Source organism: Mus pahari, chromosome 19 (genome assembly GCF_900095145.1).
Source record: "Mus pahari chromosome 19, PAHARI_EIJ_v1.1, whole genome shotgun sequence".
NCBI classification, from domain to species: Eukaryota; Metazoa; Chordata; class Mammalia; order Rodentia; family Muridae; genus Mus; species Mus pahari.
This window is the reverse complement of record NC_034608.1, coordinates 62,460,932-62,472,340: the sequence shown is the minus strand read 5'-3', so window position 1 is coordinate 62,472,340 and position 11,409 is coordinate 62,460,932. Positions and strand designations below refer to the sequence as shown.

At 42.9% G+C, this 11,409-nt stretch overlaps 1 protein-coding gene and 1 pseudogene across 1 annotated transcript in view; one reads left to right on the top strand and one right to left on the bottom strand.

The window, feature by feature from the left end:
* Helt (helt bHLH transcription factor) overlaps window positions 1-11,105 on the top strand; it is a 19,315-nt gene extending 8,210 nt beyond the window's left edge. Inside the window, exon 5 of the mRNA XM_021219343.1 lies at window positions 11,095-11,105. The gene's annotated coding sequence lies outside the window, so the exon portion shown is untranslated. The remainder of the gene's footprint in view (window positions 1-11,094) is intronic.
* Window positions 5,765-6,366, bottom strand: LOC110336654 (annotated as a pseudogene).
* Window positions 11,106-11,409: the final 304 nt, after the last annotated feature.

Sequence of the window (11,409 nt, the reverse complement as noted above, 5' to 3'; positions counted from 1 at the left end):
AAATCCGCCTGCCTCTGCCTCCTGAGTGCTGGGATTAAAGGCATGTACCACCACGCCCTGCAAATGTGACATTTTGAATACACCTATACAGTGCATAACTGTGAAGAGTGAATGAAGTCCCGAGCAAATGTGTATTATTTTCAGGAGCACAGCCATGTCAAGGACCACAGTGTCTCAGATCCACGGAATGGCAGGGCCTTCCCCTGGTGCGCGTACAGATCGTGAGGCACCGTGTGACCTTCAGCTAAAACCAAGGGTTGTGGTAACTATCAGCTACAGTTTCCTCTGTCCAGACAACCTGAGACTGCTCCCCCACAGAGACCTCCTACTGATCCTAGCTAACTGGACTCAGCTAGAAATAACCCACCTACCTTAGAGGTTTATAGCCAACAGTAGATAGTAAACATATGGAGTTTTCCAGGCTGCTGGTGTGAGCCCATCAGAGCACAGAGCCCACCTAATCTTGGTAGGAGCAGTCAAAGTAGGGGAGGAATCTTTAGGCAGGAAACACTCAGGAGGGAAAAGCTATGGTGGACATTTCGTACGTATGGTCGCCATCCACACACAGATCCAGAGGAGAGCTTTGCTATCCCCCTGAGCCTTAGCTGAGGAAAACTTTGCCACCTTTGTGTGTTTGAGGCACTGTGGTCCTTGGCAAGGCTACGCCCATGTGAAGCAATGGACATCTCCACAGGACATCACATACTTCGTACACCTGCTAATATTAGGTATCAATCTGTCTACATTCAAGCAAATATTCTTTATTAGGCACAGTTAATTCTTTATTAGCTTCTACTGTGCTTTTAATGGATATATAAGTTTGATTCAGAAGTGAATCACGTCAAGCCCACTGTCCCCATTTGTTGAATTCCATCCTGTCCCAAATCATGAAATGGACATTTTTTTTCTCTCTTCTTAACACTTTTATCTAGATCTAAAATGGTTCTGAGCACAGAGGAGCAAATGAGTTTTATGTATTGGGTCAGTGTAAACCAGAACCTGTAGTTCTTACAGCTATGATTAGAGATCAACCTCCAGACCTGTGTGCACTGAGCCGTATAGGCTTCGGAGAGCCGTGTGTGTGTGTGTGTGTGTGTGTGTGTGTGTGTGTGTGTGTGTATCTCTCCACATGCAGGTTTTCAGTCAGTGTATACATGGATGGAAACACTGGTGACAGAGAAAAGAATCACCCACTGAAAACGATAACTGGGTTGGGTCTAAGAGTCATAGAAGAGACCAGAAGAACCAACTAAGAGCAATGGGCATCACTGTCGAGATGCACCTGCATTGCCACAAATGATTTTTGAAGAGGCCTTGGTAGAGCTGAGAGTAAGGAGGAGCCAACACCCTCTGAAATGGTCTCCAGGCTCCACCCCCACCCCAACATATTGTTTGGGGCTGTCGAACATCAACAGTTCATTTATCTCCCAAGAGCCCCTGACGTGGATTTTATTGCCTGCACTGAGCTGGTGATGGCTGACTCGGAGAGCTGATCTGAAGACAGTGAGTATTTCATGGAAGAGTTTTAGTTTGAACTTGGGTCTGTTGCTTGCCAGTTCACTGCGCTTCCTTCTACATAGTATTCACACATTTTCTTAGTTGTTTTTTTAATATGGAATCTTATTTGCGTTGTGTAAAACTGTGGCTCACTGTGACTTCAACACAGGACAGCTCAATCTCAGTGTACATACAATAGAAAACTCAATCACTTGGTTTTTTTGAACATACTATATAAAACCAAAACTAAAAACAACAACAACAACAACAAAAAAAAAAACCCACGCACACATATACACACACACACAGGAATGGGCATAACCCAGACCTAGCCACAGGTGAAAGACCTTTAGACAGCCACTGAAATCAAGCTCGTGTTTGACATGGGAATGACCAACAATGATTTTAGGAATGTAAATTATGCATACCTAACAATAAAGTCCAGACATAAAGCAAATTGCAGCACTGAATCGTAGGGCAAGATCGCGTGGTAGACAAGCGAATCAAGATAATAAATACCCAAGAAGTCAATACTTGAGGGCAGGGGATATAGATCGGTTGTCAGAGTTCTTGGGCAGAGTTCTGGATTTGGTCCCCAGCACTGCATAAAACCCAGGTCTGGTGGGCACACTGTCTCGATCCCAGTGCCTGGGAGATGGTGATGAGAAGCTTAGAAAGTCAGGGTCATCCTGGGCTAATGAGACCATGTTTCAGAAAAGATTTAGATGCTTAACCATGGAATCTTTTATTGCTCAAGCAAAAGGAAGACCCTAAAAACCTCACACAACAAATAAAACAGAAGGATGCTGCCTCTCTTCATCCCATCCAGACACCCCTCTCCTAAATAAGTAATATAGCAGTCTTTTTCCTGAGCTGAAAAATAATTTTAACATCCAAATGAATCTTTAATATATAGTTTAGTTTTTGTCTCATTCATTCAAAAACATGTGCTGACTTTTTGGTCACCTGAATCAGCTGTCCCTTCCCTCCTTTGTGATGTTACTCTGTTACAGCCACTGCGCTCCTTCTTATTTTTTAGAGAAGTATTCAAAGTTCTCTAAAGTGTAACTTTGTATCCATTAAACACATGCATTTAAAAAAAAAACAGTCATCATGCCTTCTATTGTTAGTGTTTGTATTGTAGGTCAATGACAATTTTATGTATATTATGAGTTAAAACAAATGAAATTTGTTAAAGTTGTAGGGATGAAGAACTTGATGTGAAAAAAATAGACACAAAAGTGATAAGAAACAATGTACCATTCGATGTTAAACACCAAATAGACACTGAAGAAGAAGTCCACTTTTGAAGTAGTTTCTGTATACCTGATGTGTGCTCTTTCTCCCACTAGATAGCAATAAGCCTGATTCTGCTTTTCAGTTCTATAGATTTGACTCTCCCGGGGACTTCATTTAAGTGGATCTGTCAATATTTACGTTTTGACAACTGGTGTGGTATTTTCAAACTTCCTCCAGGTGTTAATGTGTCAGAATTTACCTCCTTTTAAGGCTGAACAATATTCCATGGTATGTATATTATACATTGTATGTATTTAGTCCTCTACGGAAAGAGGAATTAATTGAACATCTTTTTTGGTTAATGGTATTAATACTGGAGTGAACATGTATGCGCAACTGCTCAGATCTCTGCTCGCAGTGATTTTGAGTGTGTGCCCAGAGCGGAGTTGCTGGATCAGATGAGTCATTCTGTCTTTAAGTTTTGACAATCCATCATTCCAGTTTCCACAGGGGCTACACCACATTATAGTCACACCAGCATCAAAGAGAATTCCATTTTCTCATCATCCTTGCCAACAGTTTCTGTGGTTTTGAAAAGATTGATTCTAATGTGTATGGGATCATACCTCATGAAGTTTGACTTGCATTTCCCTCATGCACATCAAAACTCAATGGACGTTTCCATGTACATAGTCATCATTTGTGTATCATTGGAGCTACTATTAATATTCCAAATATCAATGCTCAGCCAGATACATGACTTGTAAATGTTTTCTCTATTCAATCAAATGTTTTCACTCTGTTGCTAGTGCCCTTGATATACGAAAACTTTAATTTTGATAAAATTCCTTTTGCCTATCTTTTTCTTTTATTAACTGGATTTTTGTTGTCATATTTAAGAACTACTTTCATTTCTAACTAACTATATATATAATTGTATATATAATTAGATATATATGTAACTTTAAGATGTTTGAGAAAATAGAGCAAGCACAACATAAATGATACAATGCAAATATCTATATCTATACCTATATCTATATCTATCACTTTCTAACTTTTTACAGAAAAAAATTAACTGCTTCAACATTACTGTCATTCCACTTCAGGCCCGGCGAACTTGTTTGACTTCATTTTTTACCAGAAACTTATTTAAGCAATAGTTCAGAGAAAACGTTGAGACTCCTCCCCTCGCGTCTGAGTCTATAAAGCCAGCAATGAAGAAATCTGCAGCTTAGACCAAGCAAACCCACAAGGGTTCCCGTAGCACCCTTTGGAACTAGTGTGCTTCTGCCAATTCGAATCGCAAGGACTTGTACAGTCAGCGGAGAAGCAGCAGGGGGCGCTCGTGGGGCTTCGCGTCGCTCTTATTAACCATTCTCCCTCCTACTTCAGAACACTGCATTAAGTATAAAAGTTAAAAGAGGACCCCAAAGGGAAGGGAGAAAGACAAATTAGAAAACGAAAACTCTAATGAGAGGAGAAAATGACTAAGATCGAGTTTGTAATAAAAGCAATACAACCAGTTGCCCACATCCACCGGCCCATTTCTCAGAGATTCTTTTGTTTTGCTTTGCTTTGTTTTGTTTTGTTTTGTTTTGTTTTTTCGAGACAGGGTTTCTCTGTGTAGCCTTGGCTGTCCTGGAACTCACTCTGTAAACCAGGCTGGCCTCGAACTCAGAAATCCACCTGTCTCTGCCTCCCAAAGAGATTCTTATTCTGTTGCTGCTGCTGCTGCTGCTGCTGCTGGTGGTGGTGGTGGTGGTAGTGTGTGTGTGTTTAAACACCTGCCTCACCTCCCACGTGTAATTGATCCCTTGGTTCCCCAGATCCCATCAGTGATCCCAACTCTAAGGTATTTCTCATGTGTTGAACTAGGTTGTCTGCTAACCTAACTTTAAAACAACTGCATCTACATTTTCTAAACATGTTTTAAAATAAGAAGTGAAAATCTTTCGGGGGGGGGGAAACTAAGCCGCACATCATAGAATAAAGGATATAGAAAATGCAATCCCTGGTCACTGGCGGGACTGACGGGAGGGCAGGGGCCATGCTCCTGAGTTTCAGAAGTAGTGTGAGAAGTCGTGGGTGCAGTGATGGAGATGAAAGAGAATTTCCTGTCTGGAAAAAGTCACAAGTGACTGTGTCCTGTTAGCCCTCTTCTACTTGGAACCTCACCCCGGGGGACGGAGGAATCAACACCTTTCTTCAGAGGTGTAAAGACAAGGCTCCTGAGGCTGGATCCCTCCTGCAGTTACCTGAGCCATTCACCCATCTACTCTGGGCTGGCAGGTCTTGTGCTCCGGTTCCGGATCCAGAGAATTCAGGAACTACAGCTGAGAGTCGAAAAGCCTGTCTCTTGAAGCAGCTGTCATCTCTCAGGGAGAGCTGATTTTAGCGTCTGGAAAGTGAGGATGTTTGGGAAAGTCACCCAAGTGTCTTACAGATCCAATGAAGTTCAGGGTCTTGTCTTTGTTTGTGATTAGTGTTTCCTCTAGACTTGATAGTTCAGGGAGAACATCAAACCTGTGGCTAGACTATATTGTGCTGGAATTGTGCTGTGTCATGGGAAGTTGGAATAGGCTGGACATATAAGCACACAGAAATGCATTCACAACATGGATTTATGCCTCTGGGTTCTTTGTTGTGACCGTTTCTAGGGCGTTACAGGTATTGCTGTGTAGCAAAGTCCAGGTTTTCAATGAATGCCACCAAATAAACACGTGCATCAATTGTGTGTGAATTTGAATTGTGGTGTTTGATATTTTTTCTCAGAATTCATGTTTAATAGATATTTAAAAAAAAAAAAAAGAATTAACAGGCTGGTTTGTGTGACTGATATAAGATGGTCTGCCCAAAACACAGCTCAGGCCATTACCAATAGGGGAAGAGAGGCTAACCATCCATCCCCAGCCCTGTAGGAAAGGCTTATCTGGGATCATGCCACATCATGTGTTTAAGCATGAACAGAGTACACGAGATTTTCTTCTGGCTGCTCAATGTTGCCTGGCAGAAAAAAAGGTCCAGTGCTCACTTCTGCTTGGAGAAATACTCTTTGCTCTTATTGACATCAGGCTTGGTGGTATCACTGCCAGGTTTCCAGCCAGCCGGGCACACCTCACCACATTTGTCAGTGAACTGGAAGGCCTGGACTAGTCAGATAATCTCATCCACAAAGCGGCCAACAGGAAGTTCATTTATTGTTATCTGGTGAAGGGTACTTTTATCATCAATAACAAAGAGGCCCCTGAGAGCGAGACCTTCGCCAGCCTTGAGACACCATCCATAGTCATGAACAATGGTGCGCTTGGGATCTGATATCAAGGTAATGTGCATGGGTCCCAATCTTCCTTGTTTCTTGGGTGTGTTAATCCATGACAGAAGTGAGAATCCACAGACACTCCAATCACTTGGCAGTTGCATCTCTTAAATTCTTCTGCTCGATCACTGAAAGCAATGATCTCCGTGGGACACACACACACAAGTCAAATCCAGCGGGTTAAGGAAGAACACAACGTACTTCCCTTTGTGTTCATTTAGGATGATATCTTTGAATTGTCCATCTGGCATAACAGCTGTTGCTTTGAAGACGGGAGCAGGATGCCCAGTGTTTGCATTTCCTGAAGACATCTTGCTATCGGCAGGGCAGAGCCACAAGCCTCACAAACAGAAACAACCATGCGAACGCAGGAAGAGGTCGCCCCCTGATTATTTTTTAAAATGATTTTATTTGTTCTCTCAAACAAGGTCACGTTTTAGTCATTATAAAGAGTACATCTAGACAGGAAGTGAAATGTTAAGAAAGGTCTTACAAAAAGACTTCAAACAAAGTGAAATTCTTCACCTCTTTATAAGGACACAGACATTTTCCTGCGTAAGGTGTCAAGTTCATCTTGCCTAAATCTTCAAATTATTTTGCTACAACCTGATGCTTTTGATAGTCAAATCTTGAAACTTATATTAAGTTATTTTAGGGATGAATAAAGAAAGCTTTGACTTATTTTCTAAGTAACCTGGTTTTAATATAAGGTGTCTCAGAAATAGTCACAAGGGTTGGCTTAGGTTTTATAATATAGTAGACTTGACTAGGAACCCAAAATGATTGTTACAACTGATGACACTGTTCTCGAGGGATCATGGGACAACAGTAAACTCAACATGGGAGCTTTGGGGTGGGGAGAGAGATTATCTAACTGTCAAAACAAGGAAGGTTAGAGCTGAGTGTTACCAGCTCTCTAGGTCTTGGTTTCCTCTTTAGTAAAATAAGGAATTTAGCAGGTGTATAGCTTGATCTTCATGTGGATTCGGAGCAAGGGTTATCCCAAAAGCTGTTGCCTGAATGTGGGGTGGGATACGGTCTTCTAGCTGCTGCCTTGTCTAGCCTCAGTGAGAGAAGATGCACCAAACCAAGTCTCAGATTTGATGTGCCGGGGGGTGGGGTGGTGATACTGGGGGCTCCCACCCACACAGAGAAGAAGGGAAGGGAGGAATAGGGGAAGGATTGTGAGAAGGGATGACTGGGAGGGAGACAGTGAGTGGGATGTAAAGTGAATAAGTAAAAAATAATTAATAAATTCATTTTGAAAAATAAGGGGTTTAAGTTCCATGACTCTAAATTTAATATCCCGGGACTCTGCTAGGGCAAGTGGTCACCTTAGAAACTCTGTTAGATCACATGAAACATAGAGAACACGGTTTAAAGTATCTACGACGACGACGACGATGATACCTTTTCTATCTACCCATTATCTATTCATCTTGGAGGCATGATCTCACTCCGTGAGAGAAGGATCCCAGACGCATGGTCCTCAGCTCTACTTCCCAAGTGTTAGGACTATGAGCACACACCACTATGTTTATCCCTGTGACCTGAACTTAGAACTGAGTATTATTTATTCTAGTTGGGCTAAGTCTTAAAGAAGCTATGGTGGTGATGGGAGAGCTGTGGGATTTGAAATATTCCTTAGTAACAAATAAGCAAGAAGTTAATAAAAACGGGCCATCAGTGTACATGCCGGATAAACAGCTCTTAACCATAAAAGTGTAATAGCTATGGGTCAATAGCAGTGGCCTGATGGCATATAGAAATACTTACATGCTTAATAATGTAATACTTAATAAAAATAGCCTCTGTCAGAGTCCTTTCATGTCACAGGATTTTCCCTGTCCAATTATATTAGCGCAGAAGAAGCATGTGATTGAACAGGGGAAAAGGGGGAGGCACTAAGAGACAGAGAGTGTCTCAGGTTAGAAGGGAGAAGGAAGATGGCTGCAGACATGAACCCGTGTGGCATTTACCAGCCACAAGTAGTTGTGGTATCGTAAGGTTAGATTAGTCGGGATAAAGCTTTTATCATTATCAATTGGCTCTGAAATTATTGTGTCGGCATTTTGTAAATTGTGATATTATTGATACATAAATCAGATTGGTTAATTAAGCTTTAAGAGTCTTGATTTTACAGGGTTACTGGATTTTGTGATATGCAACCCCGAGGTAGGCGGTTCCATTTAGTTACTGGAATATGGGGTTGTTGACTACGTGGGTTAATGGCAAAGGAAGTATTAGCCGCTCCTGGGGACAAGCGAGCCAGATGCTGCGGGGGCTCGCTGGAGAGAGTTACTGGCGGCATCAGGAGCAGAACACTTTAATGTGTGAACTCTTTACTATTGGCTACACCAACCACCAATTGAGCTGCTGCCAGCAAACTAACAGGCATAGCGGCTACCCGGCTCTTTGCTTTCTCATTGTTGACCATGCCTACGGCAAGGAAGAAGCCTGCGTGTGCCTACGTGTGCCGTGTGACTCTCCCCTGGGCAGGCAGGATTCCAGCCCTTGCTTTCCAGCTTTCTATGACTGTGACAAATAACTGAGACAATCAGCTTAGAAAGAAGAAAGGTTTGTCTTAACTTACATAGAGTTATCAGCCTGGGGTTGTAGTCTCACCGTTTCAGGGCCCATGGGAAGCAGTGCATCATGCTGGAACCACAGGATAGAGTAAGGTGCTCATGGCTCAGGGACAAGGGTAAACAGGGATGGAAAGAGGAAGGGGCTAGAGTCCCATTCTCTCCACTAGGGTCAGATGCCTTCAGTCACCTCATTTCGTCTCGCTAGATCTCACCTCTTAAAGGTTCTAAACACACCCCAATAGTGCCATCAGCTAATGACCAGGGCTCAGAGTAAAGACCTTCGGAGGCCCTTCAAGTCCCCAACGACAACATAACCTGTGCATACACACACTGTTGTCTTGTCACCATGTCCTCCAAATTACAGACAAGGCTGTTCCTGTGATGAAGCTCAGGTCTTTCCTCACCCACCTTCCTCTCTGGAAACTTTAGTTTCTTTGGAAAGTTAGTTAGGTCAAGTGATCTTTTGCTGAGGCACACAGGTGAAAGGATGTCTTGCTAAAGAAGATTCATGAAAGAATTTTTTTTTTTTCTGAAGCTGACACAGGGTGAAAGGATGTTTTTTTTGCTGGAGCAGACACGGGAAATGACTTGGGATGAAGGAGTGTAGCTATGACCCCACAGAGGCGTGGGAGATGAACACCGAGCCTTGGTTTGGTTTGCTTCTCCTTGCTGATCTTTGCTAGCAACATGCGCGTACTGGTTCACCTTACATAGCACTGCTGAGCTCAACCCGTGGTGACAACACCATTGAGAGAAACTTGGCCAAGAACTGCTAGTGAGGTTCCTGAGGCAGTTTACCGCCACCACGGCCAGATGTAGGCTGGTTGGTGAGTCTTTCTGTTTCTTCAGAATTGACTGACCTACAGCTGCTGGTTCATGCCTGGTGTCTGCCCGCCTAGAGGACTGCTCTGCAGCCCCTGGGTCATATTTGATGTTTGCTATGGGACGGAACTGCTGAGAAAGAAGATCAAGCTCGCCCCCCAAAGAATTCTTGCTAAGCAGATCCACTTCCCCCATATCCCAATAACCTTTCTCTTCTATGACCTCTGCTGAGTGGTGGGTTATAGGAGAAGTTGAACCCTTATTAAAAGTAGGATTCGAGTCAGGGAGGAGGCTTAGCATACAGATAGCAACCTAAATAAAACCAAGTGTTTTGTTTGTTTGTTTTTTTCCAAAATAAAATAAAAAAGTAGGTTGCAAAAAATTTATGCCTACAAAGGTATGTTAGTGAGATTCTCTGGAGTAACAGAACTTATAGAATGAATCTCTCTCTCTCTCTCTCTCTCTCTCTCTCTCTCTCTCTCTCTCTCTCTCTGCTGCCGTCCATCTAATCCGACAATGGTCAGCTGTGAACTGAAAGTCCAGGAATCTATAGTTGCTCAGCCCACAAACTGGACGTCTCATCTGTTTTTCTGTAGATGCTGGAATCTCAAAGAAGCAGACTCCAATGCCAGTAAAGGAATGGATGTGCTAGCAAGACGAGGGCAAGCAGGCAAAGAATGAAACCTTCCTTTTTCCATTTTCCTCCACTATACCTCCCAAGGACAAGAACCATCCTTATTGACTTTGAGAGCAGATGAGATGCTCTTGCTGCTGAATTAAAAATAAGTTAATACACTAAAGGCCTTTTGAAAAGCCGTATGGCTTTTCAAATCTACTACTGTAGAAACTTCTTAAAATATATCCATATACAAGATGAGTTTAAGTACAGTCACCATATAATGAGGGGGATGCTGCTCCAACTAAATGCCTTTTGCCAACAAGTAAACCTCCAATGCCAGAAACGAGTTATATCATTTTCAATCATTGGCCCAAGGGACCCCGCGGAAGACCCCCAATCATCACAGACCATTGCCAAGGTTGCTGGTTACCCTCCATTACCTGACTATAAGGTCCTGTGCTGAAGGACACCACTTATATCATTGAATGTGGACAAATGGAGCTGCTGCACAGCTGGAAGCTTCACCCCGCTGACTAGTGTTTGTGGTGCTGAGAGGCACATTGTATGCTACCAGGGGAGAAAGTTAATAATCGGTATCACCTAGAGACACATGACAGCCTGTGAGATATGCCAGTGCAGTGGTGGCACAAAAGTTATGGCAATAACCAACCATTTTTTAAAAATTGAATTTAAGGCCTACTTCATGAGATGGAATTCATACCTGACACAACATAAGTGGCCAAGAACCTGAGACTAAATAGGTCATAGGCCTAGGCGAAAATCTATTACTTATGAAACTAGACATACAATGGTCACTCAGCCTTCATCAGAGTTTCTCCTTAGTCGGGCACTCAGGAGGCAGAGGCAGGCGGATTTCTGAGTTCAAGGCCAGCCTGGTCTACAAAGTGAGTTCCAGGACAGCCAGGGCTACACAGAGAAACCCTGTCTCAAACCAAACCAAACCAAACCAAACAAAACCAAACAAAACCAAACAAAACAAAACCCCAGAGTTTCTCCTTGCAGTAGATGGGAATTAACACAAAGACTCATATCTAGACAATGTGCAGAAAGTGAGGGACTTTGGATAACTATGCCCTAAATGTGATGGCTTTATTAAACCCTTCTCCTCAAGACTCGGTTCTATGTGGAAAGGAGGTGGGAACAGTCTAAGAGCCAGAGGTGGTGGGTGATTTCAGGAAACATCTTCCTGACACGCCAGGGCTGATGCACATATGAACTCACAGAGACTGTGACAGCATGCATAAGGTCTGCATAGGCTCAAACCAGAAAAAGCAGAAAAACCCTAGCACAAAGAAAGGGAAATA